The sequence below is a fragment of the Oryzias latipes genome, chromosome 19 (genome assembly GCF_053564925.1).
Source record: "Oryzias latipes strain Hd-rR chromosome 19, Olatipes_Hd-rR_3.1".
In the NCBI taxonomy this organism is placed as follows: Eukaryota; Metazoa; Chordata; class Actinopteri; order Beloniformes; family Adrianichthyidae; genus Oryzias; species Oryzias latipes.
Window position 1 is genome coordinate 17,200,170 of NC_136255.1, and position 19,543 is coordinate 17,219,712.

The 19,543-nt window shown below is 39.8% G+C and overlaps 1 long non-coding RNA gene across 1 annotated transcript; it reads left to right on the forward strand.

The window, feature by feature from the left end:
• Window positions 1-3,175: 3,175 nt before the first annotated feature.
• LOC105356562 (uncharacterized) lies at window positions 3,176-3,587 on the forward strand. The gene is made up of 2 exons (XR_013651389.1): window positions 3,176-3,344; window positions 3,527-3,587. It is a non-coding gene; the product is annotated as an uncharacterized LOC105356562 (long non-coding RNA).
• Window positions 3,588-19,543: the final 15,956 nt, after the last annotated feature.

Here is a 19,543-nt window from a genome sequence, read left to right on the forward strand (position 1 = left end):
ACACTCTACCGCACTGATGTGCGACGTAGAAAAGATGTTTCACCAATTTCATGTGACAGAGTCAGACCAAGACTACCTGCGCTTTCTTTGGTGGAGAAAAGGAGATCTTAGCACTCAACCCCAAGAGTATCGTATGAGGGTGCATATATTCGGTGCAAGCTCATCCCCTGGTTGCGCAAACTACGGCTTGAAACATCTGGCCATGCAGAACAAAAATTTATACCCTTTAGGTTCACAATTTGTAATGAGAGATTTTTATGTTGATGATGGAGTAGCAAGTGTAGAAACTACAAAAGAGGCCATTCAGCTCGCTCGAGAAGCCACAGAACTTTGTGCCCTAGGTGGTCTCAGGCTTCATAAATTCGTGTCTAACAATAGAGCTGTTTTAGAAAGCATACCACCCCTCGAACGTGCGTCAGACACTGAAAATATCAACCTAGCATCAGATGACTTACCATCAGGAAGAGCACTGGGTATCCAATGGCATGTCAACACAGACTGCCTGAAGTTCAGTGTCAATCTCCAGGACCAACCAGCAACACGCCGAGGTGTACTTTCTGTGGTCGCCTCCTTGTATGACCCCTTAGGTTTTGTTGCCCCATTCTTGCTTGTGGGAAAGAGGGTGCTGCAAGAGATGTGCCGACATGGAACAGGTTGGGATGATGCCTTGACTGACGAACTTCGTCCACGGTGGGAGAGATGGAAAAGGGATCTCATCAATATGGAGAAGCTAAGCATACCCCGGAGTTATGCCACGGCAGACTTTGGTAAGGTCACAAAACAAGAGTTGCACCACTTCTCTGATGCAAGCACAACTGGCTACGGACAGTGTTCTTATTTGAGGATGATAAATGAAGAACAAGAAATCCACTGTGCCCTAGTCATGGCCAAATCACGTGTTGCTCCAACAAAAGTCACTACCATTCCAAGGTTGGAGTTAACGGCTGCCGTAATTTCAGTCAAGACCAGCAATGTTCTGAGGGAGGAGCTTGGATACACTGACATTGAGGAGTATTTCTGGACAGACTCCAAGGTTGTTTTAGGATACCTTAACAACGAGGCAAGGCGATTCCACACATTTGTGGCTAATCGTATTCAGAAAATTCATCTTCACACAAATAAAGAACAATGGAGATATGTTCCTACTGACCAAAATCCGGCAGATTATGCCTCTAGAGGCTTGTCCATCAATGAGCTGATGTCATCAGACTGGTTTACCGGCCCCAGCTTTTTATGGAGGAAGAAAATCAGAATCTTTGAAGAGGTGATCTCTGATTTACCACTTGGAGACCCAGAAGTGAAAGTAGCTCAGGCTTTAAGCACAGAAACCACAGAGCCTGATTGTCTCATAGATCGGCTTTCAAGGATCTCATGTTGGTCTCGCGCCGTGTGCGCAGTGGCACGTATCCTTCGACGGATAAATAAAGACAAGTCCATTGGTCTCTCAACTGTGAAAGAAAGAGAACATGCAGAGCGTCTCATAATCAAAGACCTACAGAGACAAACATATTCTGAGGAACTGAAGCTACTGAAGAAAGGCTCTCAGCTACCACTTCATAACAAACTACACCGTCTCAATGCCTTCTTGGACAGTGATGGTGTAATTAAGGTGGGAGGACGACTCAGAGAAGCTAATCTTCCTCATGAGGTCAAACACCCTGCAATCATTCCTAAAGGACATCATATCACTAGGATGATTATCTCACAAGCACATGAAAGGGTCAAACATCAAGGTAAAGGCATGACCATTAATGCAATTAGGACAAAGGGTTACTGGATATCAGGAATTGGTCGGGTTGTGGCTTCATATCTTCGTCAATGTGTGACATGTCGCAAACTCCGTGGAAGCACAGAAGAACAAAGGATGGCTGATCTTCCTTTGGAGCGGGTTTCTGTATCTCCACCCTTCACATACTGTGGAATGGACTGCTTCGGACCCTTCTACACAAAACAAGGACGGAACACAAGGAAAAGATATGGCCTTCTCTTCACTTGCTTCTCCTCAAGAGCCATTCACATTGAAATGCTGGAGGATCTGTCAACAGATTGCTTCATAAATGGACTGCGTTGCTTTATTGCCATACGTGGGATGGTGCGTCAAATCACATCTGATCAAGGCAGTAACTTCTTGGGAGCCAGAAATGAGTTGAAGGAAGCTCTCAAAGAAATTGATGGAGACAAACTAACAACCTTTCTAGCTGAAAATCAGTGTGACTTTCTTATGAATGCTCCAGGTTCAAGCCATGCCGGCGGAGTATGGGAACGTCAGATTAGAACGGTTAGGAGTATCCTCAACTCGACTCTCTCTCTCTCTCCTGGAAATCTCAATGACGCTTCACTTCGAACATTCCTTTATGAGGCAATGTCAATAGTTAACAGTCGTCCTCTCACTGTTGAGAACCTCAATGATCCAAACAGTCTGGAGCCACTCACCCCTAACCACATACTTACCTTGAAGTCTACTCCAGCTCTTCCTCCCCCCGGCAAGTTTGTCAAAGAAGACATTTACGCTAGAAAGAGATGGCGTCATGTACAGTACCTAGCAGAACAGTTCTGGAGTCGTTGGCGCAAGGAATATTTGTCCAATATCGCCATCAGACAATGCTGGCACACTCCAAAAAGAAATCTGCAGATCAGAGATATAGTGATGATAAAAGATGATGACCTGCCTAGAACTGAGTGGAGGTTGGGTAGAGTTTTAGAAACCACAACAGATAAAGATCGGTGTGTTAGAAGAGTAAAGATATGTTTGGGTGACAGAAAACTTAGCAAGAAGGGTGAACGTATTAACAAGCAGTTAGTGCTTGAACGCCCTGTTCAGAAACTGGTTTTATTGCTTGAAAGTGACTAAATTGCTACAAGGTACACTTTCTTTACAGTTCTTAAGCGTACTTTAAGTAACATGTTTCTGGTCATTGGTCATTTTGTTTGGAAATCATTTGTGTTTGTTCCCTCTATGGTTATCAACCTGTTATTAAAAAAAAAGGGAAAAAACAACACCAAATGATTTGGTGGGAGTGTAAAAGACCCATTTTAATTGTTTTCTTATTATTGTTTAACATTTCCTTTTATTGAAGATGCCTTTAATTTCAAAAGAAATATGTTGAAGATGTAAAAGCAAATGATAAAAAACAGTGTAAATGTTTGTGAAGTGTATTTTGTTTGGAAGACTTTTATTGTGAAGGTTCCACTTCCGCTTTTTCTGTGAAGCGTGTCAGTTCAACAGAAACAAAAAAACGGTTAACAGCTGATGCTACGGCAACAAAGGAAACAGACAAAAAAGACGGACAGATAACTGTGTAAAGCTGTAATTTGTTTTTGGCATCTAGCTGGAAGGCGAACAGGTACGATTTTTGGTTATGTTTACTGTATACATTTTGTGATTATTTTCAATTTGTTTCATGTAAAATAACAAAATATGTTTCTGTTTGAAGTTATTCAACAATCTAACGCTACTAGCTGAGGTAAAGAATGAATGTATATCAAAAAGGAATTATTGTAAGTTTGTCTTTATGCTTTTCTTCAGCTCTTACGGTGTGACTATGACTGTGGAGTAAATAAATGGGTTGGAATACCCCATCATAGTCCATCAGTTACTATCATTGAGTCCATCGTCTGAATCAAGTCCGGCTGGAATGCTACACAAGGGTTGTATGAGCTTTTCTACTGTCACACACTGTGTTTGAACTTAATGAGGGGTATTTGACAGTTATCTTAAGTACACAACTATGTAACTTCCTGTGCATTTAAAAGACATATCTAAAGACGTAAAATAAACTGGATAAGCTTGGAAACATGTTAATCTTTATCTGCCTTTCTGATGAAAACCCAAATATGTGAATCAATATCTAATGGTACCCTGCAACATACTGGCGACCTGTCCAGGGTGCCCCCTGCCTTTGCCCACAAGTGGTCGGGATAGGCACTGGCAGCCCCCTGATGACTTATCAGATTTGTTTTAGTGCCAAAATGAAACACAAAAAAGATCAAAAAGAAGATAGTAAAGTACGAGTATGCGTTATTTTCCATTAAGATGGGTATTCATTTGCAACAAGTCCAGTTAAAAAAATATCAGTGATGATTTGATATGTTTTTAATTTTATTTATTTTCCTTACAGGTACTTTTTTTTCTTGCAAGTGGTATCTTTATTTGTTTATGCACCTTCTTTCAAGTCTTACAAGACACTGGAAGTGTCATGGTCAGCTGACCTGGCTTCATTCATCTTTGTTTACAAACCAGTTGCCCTTTGGGTAAAACCAATTGATTTTGAAGAGCCATTTTATTGAAAACATTCATGATGTTTTCTTTTGCTTGGATTTAAATATAAAAAGACAAATATAAATTTGATTGTAAATGTGACAAGACGATACTCATGGGCGCTTGTGAACAAACTACATTTTTTGCAAAATCTTTCCATCTCCCATTTTGGCAGATAGGTAACTAGTCACTGGCGATAAGTGTCTTGTGTTAAGTTTTTTATGAGGAAAAATGTCTTCCTTTTTGCCATTAATATTGCTATTTTGATGCCACAGACACCAGTGCAACCTAAAATTAAGCCTTTCGTTTTGGTAAATTCATCCACAATCAAAGCCTTAGGGAACAGAGTCAATGCAAGCACCTTCATGAATAACAAAATAGGGTTAATTAAACTATTAATACCGGAAGGATTGCTTTTTTACTTCAAAAGGAAATTGCCCTGAGTAGCAGGAGAAAGATATGTATGCCTCAAAGAAAGTGGGATGGACAAAGCACACACTAATGGATTGAAATAATAGCTGACAAAGATTCTCAGCATTTGTACAGTAATGCTCAGTGGCACCAAAAGCGGCGCCATTACCAGAGACTCCAGTTTAATTTGTGCTGATAGGCCAGGGACTCTTTGCCGGCCAAGGAGACCCACTGATGCGGGCGGCAGTCAGCCCTAATGCCCCAGTTTGATGGGAGATGACTGGGAGGGGGTTGAGAGGGATCACAACCAATGGGCGCTCGCTCAAGTGGGACCACAGTGACAGTAAGCAGCTGTGGGAACTTTCATTCTCACTCAGCAGGAGTCAGCACAGAGCAAGAGCGTTTGAGAGCTTTGGCAGGAGGGTGCTGCAGTGCTGTGATTACACGGCACCCATGTGCCAACGGCTTCAAACAGCTAAAGGTGGACAAAAGGGTCAGAGCTGGCACCAGTAAGAGTGATGTCGCTTATGGGCTACTTTGATCAACAACAACCACTCAGGTTTGGATCCAGCAAATAAAATGTTTGTTTGTGTGATTGGAGAAGATGACTTGTACAAAAAAAAACATACGTTTAAAGCTTTAAACTATGGATTCATTAGCTTGTATATAACTGACTGAGTGTATTTAGTCAATTGCTTAAATTAATTTACTTCCACCCCCCTTTTTGTTCATAGGATTGACAGTTTAGCTTGTGTGGGACAGATGTTGGGAAGGTGGGAAAGTAGAGACTGATGGACAGAAAGCGTGGTCATGTGACCCATTGGATTGTATTGGGTCAGATTTAGAACCAGCTTTAAGAACGCAGGGTCATCATCATCCTGGTGGAACATGAAATCAACAAACCCCACCTGCCTTTCTGTAAGTGGGAATTGACCAGCGATGTTGCTCTAGAGCTGAAAATTTAACAGACCGCCAAATATCATCTACCCATCTGTGCACAATTTAACTGACAATTTAGTGCAATTTTATACTAGGGATGCACCGAATGTATTCGGCCGAATATTGCTAAAAACATTGTTTATAGGGAATGAGGCTGAATAGTGGCGCGTAAAGCAAACAATGTATATCAGCGATCTAGCACCTACTTTAAAATGTCGGCTGTGTGGAAATATTTCAAAGTGCTTGACAGCGATAAAATTGTCACGAGGGGGTTCATCGGCCAAAACCTTCACCACATCTGCGTTGGTCAGGCATTTAAAAGATAAACACCCAGAACAGCATGAGGAATATTAGAAAGAGACGGCTGCGGGGGCTAAAAGTAAGCCTAGCGAACCACCTTCCATGTTCAACGTGTTTGAAAAAATGAAAAAATCCACAGGGGATAGCGCCAAAGCGAACGCAACATGGCTTAAGACAACCGACTTGGCTTTCAGAGGCTTTTGGAGTACATCGAACATTGTTACATATTACCAAGCAAGCGGTATTTCTCTGATGTGATTTTGCAAGAAATGTATGCAAGTGTCGTTCTCGCATCCACGAGCTGTTAGTCAATAACAGTGATTCAGTATTTGGTTAAGTATTTATTGCGATTATTATTTGGCTTTGGCCAAAAATATTCAATATGGTGCATCCTTAATTTATACATGATAAATATTTAAAATCTCACCCGGATGATCTTCTGATCTGTTTTAAAAGTATTTCCAGAGGTCTTTGGATAATTATTATTATTGCAGTTTTTAGCCAAAATCACAAGAGCCTGTGCTCTTTTGTAGGACAGTTTCCTGTCGTTCATCAGAAATTTGCCTTTTATGGGCAGGACCTTTTGCATGGAGTAAGCCTGCACTCATTTCTCACCAGCCCCTTTGTTTATACTTTCTCCCACTAGCTTACAGCCCCTCACAAACCCAAGGAAAAATCATGGTGCAACAAAAATGGCGAGCATTATTGAAGTTATCCAGCCGTACAGTTTTTAGCTGGATGCCAGCTCGGACAAGGAAAAGAAAGATGTTAATGGGTCTATCTGTCTAAAAGTGGATGCATTGGAGTGGAGCGGAGCAGAGACAGTAGCTTCTACGTTACTCCTACAAGCTTTTTTAAATGACATTTTATCAGTCGCTCCTAATTCACTGGGATTTGACTAAAGAAATACCCAGAAATGTAGTTTTAATAATAATTTTCTTTACACGTGTTATCCATCATGAAAAAAATACCACGAGAATGTGTTAAAAACACCAAAAACACAATTTTCAACAGAGTGGGTCTTTAACTGTTCTTGAAATTCCAATGAAATTCTTTGCGGTTGTAAAAACGATTTTATTGTTTGAAGGTGAAATGTTACAGTACATTCGGTACCTCTCCAAGTCAAGAAGAGAAATATTATCAAAGTTTATTTATCACAACTTACATGGCATCACACATTCATAGAAAGCAGTCCAGCTCATCCAGTGAAAAAAATGACAAAAAGATCCACAATTCCCTGAGTGTAGTGGCCTCACTTTCAGGGTCAGTAGACTTTCCAAAGTAACAAGGCGAGCATATGCCACAGTGGTTCCCCCTATGTCCCAAGAAAGATCCAATTAATTCATCAATCTGCACACCTCTGTCACTACCTTGTGCATTTTAGCCCCTTGCCAGCAGAGCTCCATCCATTACCGCCCAGGTTGTTCAGCCCTCCTCTCAGCCAGCCTGCCAAACAGTGAATCAGGGGTTCTGCTGGTTATTTGCAAACTGCCTCTACAGCGCATATGATCATTTTCCTAACAGTATATTACTTCATTAGGGTTCTTCAATGTGCCGTATTTTTTAAAATGAAATTTTTTCACCAACTCAGTCCATATCCGACTCGTCCGAATATCATAACAGTCATTAATAACTGTCAGTCGGCGGCATCAGTTCAGCACATGGGCTGCCTCATTAGCATAGCCCAGCATTTGTTCTGTGGTAAGACTGATTATTTTCTACAACAGGCCAGGCCAATTACCTTGGTGAAGTGGTATCACATAAATCAAAACTTAACAAGGTGGCAAATTTGAAGTTATCAGATTCAAAGAGACACTGTAACTAATATGTCATTGTCACAAGAGCTCTCTCTCCAGGTATGCCTTTGCCATATCAAATATGTTATCCTGCAGGATCTCTGAGGAAATTACCATATTCGCGAAAGTCGGAGCACAAGTGGTATGAAAATATAAAGGGAAGAGTTCAAGCAGGCTGGCTTGGACGGCGGCAAGTATGAAATAGATCAAAAATGATTGATCCCACTGTAATGTCTTTTCATTCTGGACGATATAACATGTAGGCTTTCTCTTGGAGCTCAGACGTCTCCTTTTACTGTTCGCATGATGATATTCATCCATCACATCATGACAGCTACATCAAACCAACAGCAAACATGCAAACCCAGCAGTCTGAAAATATGCTGACACAATGTGCAGACACATAAATACAGGAACACTTCAGCTTTACTTGGCTGTGGCTCCTTTTTTGCCTGTTCAAAGTAGATTTTCAATCAACTGGAAAATCCCCACAAAGCAGGGTGTGTGATAAAGTGCACCTCTGTCTGTTAGCCACTGAAATGACAATGATCACAGACGCTTTGGAGATGGTTTTCTGTTTGTGTGCCCGTGCTTCTACTCCATCCACTCACAAAGGTATGTGCCGCACGGTGGCTCACTGCTAGCTAAAGAGCTATCACTTCTACCTCATTTGGAAGATGTTCCTTCTATTTTTCCCCCCTCCATGTCTGCAGCCATTTTTCTGCTCGTTTAATATTTTTCATGAATTGAGTACGAATGGATGCAAATTCAAAGTTTCTGATCTTTAGGAGAAGTTATGGAGGGTTATCTTTGGCTGTATATCTCTGCTCTGCCAGCGCTCCCTTGGTGATGAAGGATTAACCACAGCAGCTGTCTCTTCCCCAGGATGATGCAGTGCCCTGCTCCCCGACACGACAGCATCACTTAATCTTAATGTCCGCCTCTACAGAGTGGCCGCACAGGACAAAGCCAATCAGCATCACATGCCATGGGGATGGACCTACAGCTTGGCCCTGGAGTTTCTCACCCTTGCAGGCCTATTCATCAACTTCAGCCACACCAATCCCAGAGTTCTACCCTTGCAAACCACAGCTGAGCCGGCCAATGATCTATGGGACAATGAAGAAGGTTGGGGGGTGGGGGGTGTTCTGGCGTGTGCGAGAGAACACTTATCAGATTGCACATTATGCACTGCTTTGTGTTCAGTAGAAGAAAAAAAACTATGGTGGGGAAGTAATGAATGTACTCAGCCCTACTTGAGTTCAGACCACCTATTTGCCGCGTTTAAAGAGATATCTGCTCAATACTTCTACAGCACCCAGAATACGATAGATCTGGAATAATGATCACTGCTCATTTAGATAAATTGCACTCAGGGAATCCATTTGTAAAGATCTGAATTCAGCTGGAAGCAAAGACAATGGAGATGCTTCTTCATCCAGCTACCTCCCCATCGGTTGTGGGAGTTTGGCTCTTCAGGGAATGGGGTAATCCCAAACTCCAGAGACGTGTTAGAAGACACTTAAAAGCAAGTATCAAGATTTTTAATATGTGACTTCAGCAGGAAAACTGAGACACAGAATGCACCATCCAGCTCGTCCTTCAAAGTCCTTGAGTTTGATACAGACACAATAAAACACCTCTTTTCTGTGACCCAGATGTAAAATGATGTTTAACAATCTCACCATTTGCTCTCCTAAAGCATTGCCAGCACTTTGCCAACACCAGCCATCGGCCCCCATTGAGAACCTGATAATAAAGAGATGACACTTTTATGATACCATAATTAACAGTGCTCCAGGATGAAATTAAATCAATATGCTCATCTAATATAATTTTCCCTAGTTATGCAAATCAAACATTCAAAGCCCTTGGAAAGTGATATGAATTGCTTTCACATTTCAGTTCACACATATTATCATATCAGACCTCTTGGGTTTGATGACATGGAGGTTGGGAGGTGGATGGTGGCGGGGGGGCTTAATGATGTGAAGACCGTAGTGGAGAAAAGGAAGACGTTCTGACTGCTGATTAGCTTCCAGTGACAACATGACGATAATGTGGGCACTGATATTAAAACCATTCCTCTCCATTTCAAGATAAAACAGCAAATCTCTCCGTATGGGAACGGGGAGATCTGTAGAGACCTCCAAACTGAACCCTTGCTGTAGCAAAACATTGGTCACGCCATAATGAAATAAATTACAACATTTAATACCTCAGGATACATCCAAGCACCCTTTTTAGCAACCCTATATCTCTGCAGCGGGATGCAAGGTGAAAATATAAAGCCTTTGCCTTTATGGGTATGAGACAAAAGGGAGGCTGTGATGGCTTGGTGCAGACAACGCACGCAACGGAGGGGGAGCCTAATGGCCGTGATTAATGACAATGGGCCAGAGGAGAGCTGGGACACAGGCGCTACATATATCATCCCTTCTCATCAGTCTGTGCACCTCTGTGGCCTCCTCTCTGCAAACCAGCAAAAAAACCTCCTCCTCTTCTGCCTCCATTCAGCATACCACCAAGACGCTTTTCTGCGGTTCTTTATGGCCAACGCAGACGATAGCTAAGCAGGGAAATGACATGTAGAATAAGACATAATGAGTAAAGCACTGCGTGTGCCATCACTCATGTTTTCCATGAACTGAATTCTTCCTGTGCTCAAGTCATATTTCCAAGGTCTAATCTTCCATATGGAGAGAGATGAGTTATTGGCTATTTATGAATAGAGGTGATGATGAATAGTGCTGCATTTATCTGCATAAGTAACTCCAAGGGCTGGCACAGAGGTTCAGGCAGCTATAATAAACATAGTTTGCACTCAGGGGCAGCTCTTTATTTATGAGGCTGCGGTAATAGATATTATGTGGTCATCGTCAGTTCCTTCCCCCTAAAGAGAGGAAAGGAAATGGCTCCAATACATGCAATGGTTTTTGCACTCCTCTGATCAGGCTCACTGCCATCGCTGTAATCAGCTCCACTCAGAGTTTAGTTATGACCAATTAATGAACTACATTCTTTTGGGAATTATAACACACTCAGGGACCCGCGGTTTTAATTAGGAGGCACCTTGTTGGATCCAAGTTAATGCCTTCGACGTACTGAAAACATGGCAAATTAATCCCCAATTAATACTACAGGCAGATTTAGTCATTATAAAACTGCTTTCCACATAAATGGATGAAAATATCCCATATGTTCTCGGTCTAATCTTGTTTTTGTGATGAGGAAAACCTCTACAGCTTTTGCTCATTTTGCTAAAGGAAAAAGCAGAAACAATAGAAGAGGCATTATTACCGATAATCTGTTGTTCATGTTCTTACAAATCTGCACACAAAGAAACTATTTCATGGTGATGGAAAGTAGCAAAAGATACAGTAGCTTTTGTGCAAGTAAAACCATTTCTCTAAAGGTTCCGGATCTTAAACCAAACTTCTCCACAGCCAAACCAAATGTTTAACATTTATACAGGCCCACCGTGCAAAACGATACCAGTAGTTCCCAATTTGTTTTATTTTGTGGGGCAGAAATGATTGGCGTGCAACCAGAGAAATGAAAATCTTTAGCGTTTCTAAACTACATTTAAACAATGTGGGATTGCTTTGTTTTAAAATACATTTTTTAATCTGAATAACATCAATTCAATTTATTAAAGAAGTTAAACTAACACCTAAAAGTCGAGGAAATTTGGAAAGAAATTCCTTTTTTTCTGCAATAACAGCAGAAAACCCCAGTTCCTTGGCTGATAGCTCTGAATCTAACCAGACTTTTAGCCTGGGCTTTACGGACTGCATTGACCTTGAAAAAAAGGTATTAAAGTATAAAAATCTTACAATAAGATATACTTTAATGTTAAAATGTTATTCCTTACAGTCTATTTGATGTTTTTTTTTTTGCAGTTTGTTCACTTTCTAATGTTTCAGTATGCAACAATTATTCTAAAATACCTAAAGTCTGATTTAAAAGGTTATATTCCACTTAGATTTCCAGCCAAAATTGACTAAATTTATTAAAATAATCAGTTTTTTAGGACATTCTCAACATACAAGTGAAAATTTATTGTGTTTAGAATAAGTAATAATACAAAAGATCTGTGTGTTTTGTTTGTACATTTAAAAAAATCCCGGCTTTTCAAAAAAAGGTTAAGATTACAACTTTGCCAACTGAGAAAAAAAGGCAAAACAGGATTCTATGAAAAGCATTAGCAAACACCTGAGAGTACAGGTGTACAGGAAATAACAAAAAAGATTATAAATAACATAAAATACAAATAATATGTTGAAATGCTGCCTTTTATCAAACAACCGCAGTAGTTCAAGCATTTGTAAATTCATTTTTGCTTTAAGGTCACAGACTTCATGTTTGTAGCCTTCTAAAGGTATTAGAGCTTCTTTTTTTATAATCTTATGTTTCTTTTGTTTGTTTTTTTGCTAGAAAAAGATACTATTTTGTGATTGTTTCTTGTCACATTTTTACGGAAACCAAAACCTGGTGGTTCCAAACCCCAGAATTGCATCAAAGGCACACTGACTTTAAAAGGCACACACTTTGAGTGTCTTTTAATGTTGTAAATTAACATCTTACAAAACTTTAGTGTTCTGTGGATGAACAAATGAGCTGCTGTAGATGTTTATAAAAAAAAACACTTGCAGCAATATTTTACTAACTTAACTGAAGTTTTCCAGTTTTTATATTTTAAGCCTTATGCAATTATAAAAAATATATTTCCTGTCATCTAAAACAGTGAATTTGTTGGCATAAAGCAGCAGTTTGTGCTTTTTCAAGTAGTTTAGCTTCTGTTTAGTTTCTCTTCATTTGTAGTACAACTATGTTGTGTTGCTGGAAAGGTTAAACTGCAGAATTTCAGACCAAAATATTCTGTTTACTTTTGAATTTCTTCTCTTTCCTTCCCCCGATGCATAATAGTTGTCAAGGAAAATATTGCATGAGAAAATGGGAAAGGGGAATAGCTGTTACAATCTTAAAAAAGAAATCCACTTTATAAAAAATCCAGTCAGATCTTTTGCCTTGTTTTCATTTTTTCCCCTCATTTTGGGATTTGTTTTGTCAAGTTTAAAGTCTGTAATGTTCATTATTTTATGTTAAATTTTAGTTAATCTAAGCTGTTGTTAAAGTGTCTTGTCAGGAAAGTATCCAGACACATATTATACACAGTTATACTAACATGTTTAAAAGAAACCTATTTAGATTTTGTTTAATTAATTAAATATATCAACTCAAGTATTTCATCTTAACAGCAATTAAACCTGTAAAACATAATTCAGAAATTCTCAAAAAAAGAAGAAGCAAAATATGTTGGTGATAACTGTCAAACATCAGTTTCTACTTCAAAAGAAATGAAGCAATTTTAATTTCACCCTAAATATTACTTTAGAAAGTGCTGACTGAACTATTTTAATAAATAATTCTAACAAATAAATGCTTGTTTAGTTCTGTTTGTTGTTGAACTCCTTACAAGTGACAAGAGAAAGAATCTGCAGCTTTTCTAATTTTCTTTCTGCTGCTTTTGGTTATTGAATCTATAAACAAAGTATTTGGGGATATAATAATGCATCTTTTGTCTTCATAACTGTTTGCACTCATTTTCCTGGGTGTTGTGTATAATTAATATCTCTACGGTGCCAGAGGTTGTCATTTTTCAAATGGCTTCTCTGGAAATGTTTTACACCTCTTAATGGCTCTGCTAATGCCGTAGCTGTCATGTCTTGGACAGCTGCACTTTTACAAGACCAACTCGGCTGCGCCACAGGCTTCTCCGCGGACTCACTGGCTGGATTTGGGGCGGAACAGCCAGCTGGTGGGGTGTCTACACATATTACGAGCAATCTTTATAAACATGAGCGGGAAGTCACCTACCAACAATGTTCCATTTGAACTTGTATTCTTATTTATTTTATTTTGGACAAGAAAAACTAAAACCCGATGGATTCTTTTCGGCTTGTTGAGGCAAAGAACGGAGATTTTGAGAAATTGTATTCCTGTTAGTTAAAAGGGCCTTTGGAAATGTTTTTTTCACAACAGCGTGTCCCAAACTCCACACCCTGCAAGCAATCACAGGATTAATGGAGATGTCACAAGATAATCAGGATAGGGGGTGAAAAGGACTGCTTTTTTTAAATACTGTGTAAACTTTTTAAAAGCAAGGAAGGATGACAGGAAAAAGATCAGTACCTTTTGGGAAATTATTTTTATACTATAACATCTAAAAAAAATGTGCCTGAATATTGTAGTTTTATTAATAGAACCTGTTGCATGACACGAATAAACGAATAAAGAAGGTGGAAAACATGTTTTGAATAAAATTGGCTCCATAATTTAAAAAAAAATCATTGTATCAATGGCTGTAAAATATCATCAGCCATAGATCTCATAAAAATCAGCGTGCATTCAAGATATATGTACAAGGATACTGTTGTTCTCTCTTCCCATTTGTCTCCTCTTTACCATGTTTGGCCTTTTCACCCTAAAATGCCTGAAACCTCAACAGCCCTCCATTGCAATGCGGGAAAAACAAAAGGTCTTCAGAAGTCAAGCTGGATAAGCAAAATCACCATCATGTTTGATATAAGTGGGGAAGTAAAAGTGCTGCTGTTCTCATCCTTTTTCAAACACTATCTGTCTATTCTCCTGAAAGCAGATATTGTCGGCTGTGAGATTGTTATCACCGTTCATGCAGTGCAGCGCGAGTTCAGGGCGCACACTTTGTGTAAGTGCTGCTTCCTAATAAAATGACACGTGACATTAAAAGCGTCGATGAGGACCTCATGAGGACAGCGGGTGTATGATCAGAGGATGGATCAAAGTGAAGAGTTCTTTGTAATACTCGAGTCTTACTGCACATTAAAGATGGACATATTATTCAATGTGGTCATAAAATATAAAATTCCAAAAGACAAAGTTTGGGAGTGGGGCACAGACTAAAATAAAATGTTGAGGTTGGAAGCCACAGTCCAGAGTTGGTTTACATCTCCATCTTGAAAACGCCGCATGACGATGGCCCCTCAACCCCCATTTTCCACAAGCTTAGACCTGGTTGTTTGATGAGGGCTTATCCCTCAGCTGACATATTATCATTGGACAGGCCTCTGGCTGTGAAAAAAAAACGAGCTACGCAGAGGATTAGCCTCCACACTCGTGCTAATGCAGTCAAACTGTCAGAGAGATCAAAGCAACTCACCCCAGATTAGGACCAATTAAAGCAGGTGGCCCTGTACAAATTAATAGCTGGAGCACTCACCCATTTGAAAGACGGAAAACAGTGAGGAGTTTGGTGAAGTGCCGTGCTTTGCTACTGTCAGTCAGTTAAGGGGTTATGGCAGGCTGTCAGCAAACAAAATCAGTTGTTTCAGGAAGGTTTTTTTAACCTTCAGTTCCGCCCACAAGAAGTCAAATCAGCAGACATGTGCATCTATGTGCTGATGCAAGCATGACAGTTGTGACAGCTGTGTTTAATGGAGCAATTTAAAATAAGTGGCACTTCATTTGAAGGTCGCCTCATTACTAGACTCTGATCTAGTTTCTGCTGGATGAAAAGCCGCAACATTTGTGCATTTTGACTTAGCCATGATGAGAACTTTATTAGGAGTTAAAAGAGGGTTACATACAAAAAAGATTAAGTGGAGCTATGTTTCCCCTGCCCTCGACAACACACATTCAAGCAACCATTTCCAACGAACACATTTTTAAGACCATTTTCAGGCTCTTCATACAAAACGTGTAGCACCGCATGTTGAAATGCAAAACTTTGACGAGTCAGGGACTCCGATTTGGTAGCGACGTATAGATGGTGTTTCCTTTTCACTCACAGAAGTGCCAACTGTTCAAAAATTCTCCAAATTTGGATGTTACAAAACCGCTTAATGACATCATCAATAGTCACTGGTGAGCTATGTTAGCGCGTAGCTACCAGGGCTCGGAAAATACACAACAACACTGGTTTTATAACTTTATAAAGTCATGCAAAAACAAAAACCCAACACTTACATTTAAGTATTACCTTCTGTGCAACAGAGCACACCAACGTGAAAGAATACATTTTTCCTCCGCCCACAGGCATGACGGGGGTCACCCTACTGTCGGAGGGAAAGCCAGCCCCAAGTGGCTGCGGCTCCTCCTTACTTTTGGACACTAAAGCTTCAAATGCCCTTTTAATTGGGGGAATAGTGAGGAGACAGAGGGGTAGTGAAGCAATTGGGATATGAACCAAGTCTTTAACATAAAAAGCCTGGAGCAAGAGTCATGAGATTTGTAATACTTCAACATTTCTCACCAAGTCTCTTCCCACTGAAGGTGGCGGATAGGTCAGTAGCAAAAGAACAAGAAGAAGCCCCTCCCTGCTTGTCCAGTGTGAACACTGTGGCATGTGCGGTTAGCACGTTCAAGAACGCGCGTGACATGCCTGGTGGGAATATAGCATGAGTGGCGCCGAGAACTAAAATGAAGCTTTCCAAATATTCGTTTTCTCTTCAAAAAACTGTGCATGTCAAACACAGAACACCTGTCAAAAATATTTATAAAAAACGAATTGATTAATGTTTATTCCAAGTCCTAAAAGCTTGCCCTGCCAGTGGGAAATGATTATAAAATTATGTAAGGAGTTAATAGAGATTTTTTTGGAGCAGACGTGAACATCTGAGACACCTGAACCACAGCTGGTCAGATAGGCTCCAGGTCATTCGAGGGCCAGCGGAGGCCGAGCTGATCAAGGCCTCCGCTCTCGACAGGGGGATGAATGATGACCGCAGAGTAAATGCCAAAACTATAAATTTCATTTCACACCGAGCCAAAGCTCCTCCAGAGTTTATTTACATTTTGACATAGCATCTCCTCTCGAATGTCAATGTCAAAATATCTCAGGGCAGGATAATTTATATATTCCAGTGCACACCGTGAAGAAAGTTTCCTCCACTCTGACGTGTCCGTTGTGCGCCACTGCAGAGCAGACTGAAAGGATCTTTCATTAACTTGTCCCTTCTCGTTACTCCTCCTGCATTTTGTTTTTCGGTTGATCCAGCAGAACTGAGTGGGACCGTAAGGACTGTCAGAACAGCTTTATACATGGAGCTTTGCCCTTTCGATTATGAGCGCAAATGAGAAGATTTGACAGTTAAGCAAACTTAAAAAAAAAAAAAAGTAATAATAAAAAAAAAAAGCTGAGGTCAGACACATTTTAAAGCAGTAAAATAAATAAATATACCCAGCACTCTGATGGTAAACTTTCAATGGGCTGCATGGAGAGCCCTGTTTGATGTGGACGCCTGGAGTCAACTGTGTTTGGAAAGTCATGAGGTGGAGCTGCCAGGCTTTTAACTGCTCCAGAGAACACATCCCACCACAGAGCAGCACACAGGAGTCCCTCTGTCCTGAGGCTGGACACAAACGATCAACTGAGAGAATGAGAGTGCAAACCACAGTGGGATTTACTCCTGCACCCGTCTGCAGGCTTCTAAAACACCTTGAAGACATTTACAGACCTGTTCTGTGAGAGGGTCTCATGAAATCAAACCACAAAGATTAAAAAGAAGAAAAAATAATAAATCAATATTCCATCTTTTATTTAAAATATTTGATTTCCTAACATTTGTCAAAAGCCAGAAATAAGATCTGGCCAATAATAACAGAGTTTGAAAACATAATGAAACTCACATCTGCCACAGCAGGGAAAGATATATCCTAAATATATATTCATAGGAGATGGAAAAAAGTAATTGTTCCTGTTATGTGGCGTGGGACACATAGGATATTTAATTTAGGAGAACAAATGTGCTTAAGTTGTTACTGCAGGAAGGCTTTCTATCTCAGGAAGGTCGTTTTGGCATGTTGCATACCACTGCTGAGATCACAGAGGCTGACTCTGCTTGCAATTACCACCGAAGGACCTTGGATTCGGGCAGGCGGCCGTTATTCCAGCTTCTGGCCCTGAACACTGTGACATGTCAAAATTCCCACCGTCCTCAGTGCCACAGCCCCGGGCAAAACATGCATCAATGCAGCCAAACCACACTTGTGGAGAAATGGACACCATCATCAATATAATGAGCTGCCTTCCAGTCAGCAGTATGAGTTACTTTGTTCTGTACTGTATGGATTTTTAAAAAGAAAGGTGATGAAAGTATTTAATAGGAAGTTGGTTAAGTTTAACACAAAAATGCAGAAAAGTTGGGTGAACATCAACAGTTTCTTGAATGATCACAGCATCAAACCAAAAGTAATAGATTACTGAGCAAAAAGTCAAATTTCTGTTCTGGGAAACAAAACTCTTAAAAAGATTGATTTCGATCTGCTGTCCACCTAAATTACAATTTACTTTTAGGCTGTCTGCTGTTCACATTGTTTGTCATGGATTACCTCACAAGAGATTGTTATCTCTTAATGTTAAAGTGCAAATATCTTAATTTCTATTTACTTAAAGATAATAACATTTTATCAAATTTACTGGTCAAAATGTGTTAGGAAAGCTTGGATAAAGCAGTTTTGTGGCCTAGCTCAACTTACTTTTTTTTTTTTCTTCACTTTTTGTTTAAAGTTTTTTTACAGACTACACAATCCCAAAACTTTTTGGGGTAATAAAAGATAGATTTCATATGGATTTTATAGCATTATTTTAAAAAGGTAAATAAATTTGTATTACTTGAACAAGTAAAAGTTAAGGAACTATCCTTTTAAGGATTTTGCTCTTGTTTTGTTTTTACTGAAATGGCAGAAGCAAACAAAAAAAAATGACTTTTCAATCTATGTATTGATTTTTTGTGAATAATTTTCCTGCAAAAGCTTTAGCATCTCTGTAAAGCAGTTAGAACTGTCAAGGTGCTACACAAACAAACAAATCAAATTTAAACTGTCTGTTTTTGCTAAAAGGAAAATGATGTATGGGTTTTACTTATGGACTACTCCTATGATTACAGAGTTAAAAAATAAACATGCATTTAATGAATGTGAAGAAAAAAAGACACACAACGTAACTCATGGAAATAACACAATCCAAAGTTTAAAAATATGCTTCCTGTAGTAATTACACATTTTTTAGCAGAAACTGCTTCTTTGTTCAACCCAATGACATGATAAAACTGTCTTGTTTGCAACATAAATGATGCATAAAGTTGCTACAAATCCCCTAAAAGGAAACAGGAATCCAATGACGAGATTCCGCACCGTCTCCAACCACACCCACCCATCCTCCACCGCCACATTGCTGTGATCAGGTCATGTGGAGAGACGCTTCATCCCCATCTTAAGAATCCTAAAGCAGAGCATGATGCGTGGAGTAATTTGAGTGTAAGACGACACTTGAATTTCCTTAACCCTCTGATAGGATTAAAGAAAAAAGAGGAATAACGGTCTCCATCAGAGAAAGATGCTGGCAGCACCTTAAGCAGTGAATGAATTAAAGCCAAACAATTTAAACAAGTTAGATGATCTGAAGGGGATGAATAAATTTGGACTAAAGCAAAAAATAAGTTCAAACTAAAATAAAATAAAATGTCAATTGAAAAGAAAAGTTACATCTAACTGTGGGGAAAAAAAGAAAATTCTGACATGTCAGAATCTGACTGACATTCCATGAAGTGTGGCATTCACCAGTTTGTCACGCCTCCAAATATCTGCAAAGCATGTCATGGTTGGCCCGAGCATCTGTGCACAATCTGAAAAAGTAGCATGACTCCTGTGCAGATGGTCACAGGATGTGACCACCTCATGTTGCCTGTTCCCATCCATCCACAACTAAATAGCTCCTTTGACACCCTGCATTTGCAGTTCGTCTGAGATGCTCACATGATCACCTCAATGTTTTTTTTCTTTGAATGTAAAAAGATCA